Consider the following 8,023-nt stretch of genomic DNA (forward strand, 5'->3'; position numbering starts at 1 on the left):
ATAAACAAAGTACTTACTAACATTCATAATACAAAATAAATATCATTAGATTATTAGTATAGAATATATTTTTATAATAAATTTATTTAGATACATAAATGCTAATACTATTTCGTATAATCTTGGTTAAATTTGAGTTAGCTTGACTGGTACGGATCTTATAATTGTTTTTTTTTTTTTGACAGAAGGAAGGAGCACCAAATAGTGTTATATTGAACCATAATCGCACCCCCCTCGGTATTTCTCTAGCTCCGCCCCTGATGACGCTAGATTTCAAAAGGAAAAAATAAAAAAAAATATTTCAAAGCCAGGTGGGCACATTTCCACATAAAAGGAAAGGGAGGTGTGAGTGGTATGCCATTCCTGGCACACACATGTGCCACGTGATAAACAATTAAGTGGAAGATGGCATGCACCTGCTAGCAGCCGCTCATGCATGCTTCTCCGCCCAATACCTTGAGGGAGCTCAGGGAGGGACAAGAGATAAAAGAAAAGGTATTCGAGAGTGATGGGGTTTTTTTCTGAGTTTACTCAAGATAGATGTTAGATCACAAGTAGATGTAGATGATGTTTGTTTAAAAAATTAATCAACTCATCAAGAGTAGTCACTTCTGGAAACCAAAATATCGATGTGGGTGACAATTTTTTTTGACGGTTATGACCAAATCGACTGGAAAATTACGAATTCCATAGGGAAAATTACGAAACCGACAAGGAAAAAATCATGTAGATTGTGGTGCAATCCCACAGGGTAATTGCTAGTTTCCCTGTGTGGTGTGTGCCATGCTAAAACAGACAAGATAGTAATAGATTTTCCCTTTCTATGATTATATAGAACATGTAGGAAAATTGTAACTGGACGAGCCGAGATGCAGGCAGGCAAACTTGGGCCCTAGGCTCCAACTGTCTTTCACCCAGCCGAAAGTAAGAGTGTCGTGCGCATGCTCTTGTAAAAGCAATAGACTAGGGTTAGTTTTTCTGCGCCGCCACCCCTACTACCTCTCCATATCGTGGACGTTGCCTCTCCACCTCTGTTCCTCGAGCTACCCATGCAGTGGAAGCCCCACATCACCAGATCTCTACTGCGTGGAAGTACATGGACAAATGGGCGTGCAGATGCAACTTCTCCTCAATGGCCTCGGTAGCAGGGGTCCAGGTGTGCAGGCCCTCTCCTACAGCCCAAATCCGACAGATCTATGGCACCACACAAGCCTGTCCTATGATTTTTTTTATGGGATGAAATATGTGTATATTGTTTTTTTAGGACGATATGTGTATACCGGCCATATTTGGCTTTTCATGCTTCTTACCAAATGCTCAGATGCTTCTTACCAAATGCTGGAGAAGTATTCCTTTAAGGACTTCCTGTAAGTGTTCTTGAGGAAATTACATGATGGTATTGAGTCAATTCTCAATCAGCTTTAAAGAAACATGTACAAAACATTCCTCGTGGCACTAACAACTCAAAATCAAATAGGTCCATCCTTATCAAGCAACTAATACCATCATGCCCCTCCACCTGGCAAACGAGCATCGACCGTATGTAGCCACATAAGTCGATGAGTCTGCATACACGACTTCTACATCATCAACCCACTGAATAAGAAACCGGTGCAAGCTCGAAGGTACATAACAAGAACAAATAAACACTTGTAATGTGTTCCTAAAATAAAATGATTATTGAAAGCTTAAAGGTCCTACTAAACCAATATAGAGTTGTCACCAGAAAAAATGATTTTAGGAGACAGATCATTTTGTTTGTATAGGTTGTCCAAAAATATTTGTATCATTTAAAATATTTAGCACATTTCAGAGGCGGTAGACCTATTTATAGAGACAGATAGGAAAAACCATCTCCCTAAATCGATTTACATAGGTTGGTCACTTAAGCGGCCCACATCTGAATAAGAGCCATTTTCAAAGACGGGCACCTTAAGAGGTTCGTCTCTATAAAATCCCTAAATTTTCTCAATCCACACTACGCCTCTTCTGTCTCTCTCTCTCTTTAACCCGGTGACTCCTCCCTCCCCCCCCCCCCCCCCCCCCCCCCCCCCCACACACCCCCACCCCCACCCACACAGTGGCGGCAAGCTCGGTCGGCCCAACGGTGCACACCCCCGATGACAGTGTCTCCCCCTACATGCCACCAGCCCTCTAGTGTGGCATGACTTCGTCCTCCTCCGACATCGTGCGGATCTGGCAAATCCCCGCCGCTGGGTGCTCGATCCGACAAAGAGGTGAGGAGGCCTGAAGGGTGGCAGAGAAGGTCGGTGGACCCGTGAAAAAGAGATGATCTGCATGATCAACCCGGTGGTGGACTCATCAACAGGTTCGGGAGCGGGCTCAGCATTGGACCACGAAGTTTTTGTTTCTGTTTTTTTCTAATTAACTGTATTTTGTGATTAACACCGGCGAAACGGTAGAGACAGACAATACTGTCGCTTCTGCTAATGATAGAGGCAGACAACACTGGTGCAGATTGTTGCCAGATCCTGCAGTTCAAAACCCACAAATAACACTCCATTAAACTAAACTCTAGAGCAAGTTATCAGCATATATATATATATATATATATATATATATATATATATATATATATATATATATATATATATATATATATATATATATAACCAAATAATTAACATTTTGTTTGAATTGGTTCAGTCAATTGCATTTAGTATTCCCTTGTGACATCCAAGTCATACGGTATGATGATACGCCGTCGAGAGTCAGCAACAGCGGCGTCCGTCCCATCTTCCATGCATGTCAAGCAAGTTTGGCGCCGCATCTGACGACGATCACCAGAATATCTCTCGGCCTTCGGATGCATCGCTCCGGCAGCAACCTCAGGAAGCAGAAAACAAGAAATTGTATACACTGAAGAATAGTTTATAAGTTTATAAAACTTCATATACGCTGCCGGCGATTTGAATTTGAATAATATCACATGCAATGCAAGTCGATCGGCTGCATGCATGTGTTGACGAGCAGTGCGCAGCGCGTCGATCGCGCCCGCTCGCTCTCGGTCGTGGGGTGAGCTGGATGCAGGTGGTCGATGGATTCGAATCGCGTGGCGGTCACCGTGGTCGGTGATGGACCGAGATTAGGGTTGACTCCGACTACCGATCGGTCCAACTGCCGACTGCGATCGAGCTGATCATTTGCGTGCAGGGCCAGGCATGTTGAGCTCTTTTTTAGACTTGGATTGGAATCGATCGATCCACAGATTTAATGCACACTGGTTGCTTGAAATTTGGCTATATATATTAACCAGCAAAACATGCACGTACGTTGCAACGGAACGTACAATTAATTACTCGGTGATTGTACAATTTTTGTAAATTTAAATGAGTTTGGTCCAACCATGAACCAAACAAATATAATCCCGTATGAAAAATTGACAAGAGATTAACTCAAAAAATTGGTGATTATTATGTGTATTTATTGTGAGTTTGAAACGGTTTAAGTTGAGCCACACGCCTACACAAGCATCACCAATAGGTTCGAAGAGCTAGAACATGATATGAATAGTGTAGTGTTAAGGGATGTTTTACAGTTCTAATCTCAAGATGAGAAAAGTTACAACTAAAAAGATCATTACTTCCAGTTTACTATTTTAAAAAACAATTATAACCAAAATTTTCTCATTACCCCCGGTTTACCTATTTCACATGGAAAAAGGTAACCAAAAGTGTTGATCCTTCGTACACGAAACAAATATGAAACCATCATAGTACGTTGGAAAAAAAGCCAAATAAATCAGAAATCATCATGTACGCGTACTTAGTACGTATGAGATTTATCTCCACCTTGAAAAAAAAATCATGTCCCATACAGAATCGGAAACCATCATGTAATTCTCAAAAAAAGAGGAACAAAAAACCATATAAAAAGTTCATGGAAAATTAAAAGGGGAAAATATTATGTAAGGAAAGCAGAGAAACATCACGTGATGAGGGAAAACAGATCCATCAAAAAAAGTGGCGTGGAAAAAATAATATAAAAGCAAATTTAGAACATCCTATATATAACGATAAAGATATGACGCGATAATTTTGTTGAAGTAATGTAAGTATTCTAAGACGGCTTATTGGAATAGGAAAGGAATTGTACAATCCTAAGAGATAGCACGAGGTAATTGGCCCTGTTCGCTTCTCTTATAATCCGTCTTTTTCAGCTTGTTTTTTCAGCCGAAACAGTGTTTTCTCTCACAATAAATCAACCGGAACAGTGTTTCGGTTTGTTTTTTCAGCGAAGCGAACGGAGCCATCGTGTATTGAAATAGGAAAGAAATTGTACGATCCAAGAGGGATAGCATGAGATAATTGTTGCAAGCAGGTGATGTCTTTTCCTATACGTCTGCAAAATCAGCCCACGACAAAAGCTGAGGTACTCCAACCGTCCACGAAACCAAAGGGAGGAGTCATGGTTTAATATTCAGGGTAAGATTTATCTAATTTGTATTTTTGTTTGTCCTTTTCTATTTGATCAGTATTTTTATTCCTATTCCGTTTAGGATTAGAATTCTAGCTATCCAAGTTATCTTAGGAGTCCGGGTCACATAGACCCAATACATTTTGGAATCGGACTCTGTATCACGCTAGACAAGAGTTATTCTAACTTGTATGAGAACGGGTTATATATATAAGTTTGGACGGAAGAAACTCTTTATTGTCTGGTAGTGAGAGGGAGACGGATAAAAAAATAGACAGAAATTTTGTCTCTTTATTATTAGGTATAGAAGATATATATTACAGTAGTTTTCTTTTCCACTGACCCGTCTCTACCAACCAGCTAGGGCAAGGACTCGAACTACTCAGTTCAACAACAACTTAGCCCCCGTTTCGCAGATCAGAAGCGAGAAGCAGATGAAACGATTCTCGGTGTTTTGTTTGCCTACGCATGTGAAACGGTACGGTTTTGGGGTGGTTTCCACTGATTCCGTTTCTTGCCTCCCCTATGCACTATAATTTTTTAAATTCTTTCTAAAGGCTACACATTAAAAGTCGGTGCATACGTGGCATGCTGTGTGGAATTGAGCGGAGCCACAGAGTGACCGCCATATTGGTTTGAACCAATGTTTTTTTCTCACAACAAAACAACATCAGCTGGAAAAAAAAAACTCGAATTTGAAACGGCGAAACGCGAAGCGTCGGCGTCGTTGCATGACTGGAAAACGAACGGGCACTGTGCACAGGCTTTGCAATTTGCAGTCCAGACTGTCCAGTCCATCGACGATGGACCATATGTGTTGTTCTGCGCGCAGCCCACAATCCACAAGTGACAAGGCCACAAGGCAAGGCATCAAGGCCCAAACGCCAATTATGAAGTACCTGTCTATGGACCATGGCCCATGGGGACATTCTGCGATGGCGACTCCAGGCCTCCACCTGCTGGCGGCTCTGGTCCGGCGGTTAGTGCTTGTCGATTGATTCGCATCCCCTGCTGTGCCCAGGTGAATTGCAGCAGCCACGCCATGGCTTGGCTATTTGGTCAAGGCAGCGGTTTGGTCCCCAGGATTAGCCGTTGTGTTGTTCAGTTGTTGTTTGTTTGCTAGGAGCCCTGCACTATGGAATGTGAGAACAAATAACAGTTTGCATATGCATGTCCATTTGCTTGGGCATAGCATTTGATGTAGGCATCATATGTCTATGTGTTGCTGCTATGATTTTGGTTGGAAAAAAGCAAGGAAACCAACTGTTAGTATGAACTGAGAGAAATCGCAGGTTAATATGCAATGTGCCATTTGTAATTGGGATTAATCAGCATATGTAATGTTCGGATCAGCTGTGTGCTGTCTCCGGATGGTTGAGGCTGTAACTTTGTTCTATTTATCTAAAAAATGTTCGGATAGAAGCCGAGACTGGGACCGTCTAGTTGTTTTCGGACAAGCATTCTTGACAACAATGGTTGTAAAAGGAATGATTTTTGGGTAATCAGGTCCAACGAGCTGCATTGGTTGCGTTGAAGGCAGGCAACGACTTGCTTGTTAGATTAAGCCCTGTATAGTCGGTGGAGCCTCCATACCGACGGAGAAGAGGAGGGGCATCCCCTTCATACCGTTGCCCTATGGGCCGCCCTTCTTGCCCTGTTCTGAAGGGAAACGGGTACGCTACACACTAGTAAATTTACCACGTTCAACTAAGATAACATGCGAGTAGAGGATCATGGATCATTACCATTAGACGCATAGAGCAATGGAAGAAGAGCGCGCTGTAGTGGAAGTAGTCGTACGTCCTCATGTACGGGCAGCAAGGACACGTTTGCCTGTGCTCCTCACGTTCGTTGCTGATCAACACTGCAGCAACAGCAACAGCTTCTTCTCCACGATATCCACACGTGAAGGGATGAAACATCGTGACGCTGGTGTGCTAGCACCGCGCGCCCAGCGAGAGCAAGGGTGGTGGCAGCAGCTTGGGTACTCGCAACCCTAGGGAGAAAGGCGGCAGCGGCTAGGTTGTGAGATGTATCCACCAACCCGAGCCCCTTGCCCCTTCATATATATAGACTCCCGTTGATGGGCTTTTACCCTAAAGGCCTATTAGCGTCTTAATGGATCAGGATTGCCTCTTGGGCTTTTAATCAACACATTCGTCGTCTTTGGGCAAAAGGAGAGCCGAGGGCTGGTGAGGAGGGGTCGAGCTTGGATCTCACCTCCTCCACCACCTTCGCCAGATTTGCACAGCCCCACAGTTCACCGATGACTAGTGAGGAGGGGTCTGTGTGCCCTCGCTGCCACCCTGCCCTTGCCCTCGCACGCCGCCGTAGCCGCGGGCTCGCCAGAACTGTCGGCATGAGCGGGGAAAACTCCAGGGTGGGTATGGGCGGAGCTGTCGTCGTGAGCATTGAGTGCTAGAGCTGGAATGAAGACTGGGGTTGGCTTGGTCGAAGAAGAAGATATCCATCTAACTATACTCTAATAATCCATCAGAACTATACTACTCAAAACATTATCCTTCTAATATAAATTTACCATTTTATATTTAATTACATAAAAAAATAATAAGAATCTAATTGTTTTTTGTGCTAGTTCCACCAATTTAGTATGCACGTGGTGCCTCCCGGGTACCTCTGCTTTTTTAGCTATTCGGTTGTTCCTCACCAAACGTCCAAATTTCTCCAACCATAACAAAATTTTCTCAAATCTGTGGGTGTCCATGTTGTCCAGTAGGGAGGGATGATTATTTTTTGGCTACTTTTGTGAATATTTTGACCTCAAATTCTCTGCAAAAATAGTACATTGGCCTAATGTTGCTTCTTTTTAATGAGACCAATTAGCTCTTTTTACATATTCTGAACTGAAATATTATGCTATTGGCCTGCAGCAAACCTATGTTGTGGAGGTCAATGAGGCATCCCTGGAAAAGAAGTTGAAGTTGGAGTCCTGATTTATGGAAAGCAGATGAACCTGAACTCCTGCTAATGATTAATGACTCTAGAGGTGAGAGTTTTGACTCCTGATTGTTTGTGCCTTGGGATGAGAGACTGCGCCGTGGGGGTACCTCTTCCTTTTATTCGAACTCGACTCGAGTCGCCAGAATGTTTAGCGGAAGGACAGGGCTAATGCGCGACCAGGCGCGCAATCGAGCAAGCGCGCGACCCCAAACAGCCTGCTTAGCTGTGCACGTTCTCCCACGCTGCACTTCCACGCTGCAGAGCAGCGCCCCGACAGCCTGCCTGTGTGTAACACGTTCTCCCACGCAGCGGGTGAAAACAAAACAAAAAAATCAAAACATTTTATTTAAAATGATATAACTTTTGAATGATTTATCCATGTTCAATTTCTTTTGCATCAGAATGTTCTACGTGACGAGGCTAACAAAATTAGACCCTACTTGCCTATGTTTCAAAGAAACAAATTAAGTAGCAATTTATGTGTAAAAGTGTGCTACGAGATTTATGAAGGAGTTGCTACCATGTAATACTAAACTTGATACTCTAAAAATATACCAAAGTTTTTACATGGCATGCACATCAATTGTTACAATAGGAATATAATAAGTTTGTTATATAGTATTTA

The sequence above is a fragment of the Miscanthus floridulus genome, chromosome 11, assembly GCF_019320115.1.
Source record: "Miscanthus floridulus cultivar M001 chromosome 11, ASM1932011v1, whole genome shotgun sequence".
NCBI lineage: Eukaryota > Viridiplantae > Streptophyta > Magnoliopsida > Poales > Poaceae > Miscanthus > Miscanthus floridulus.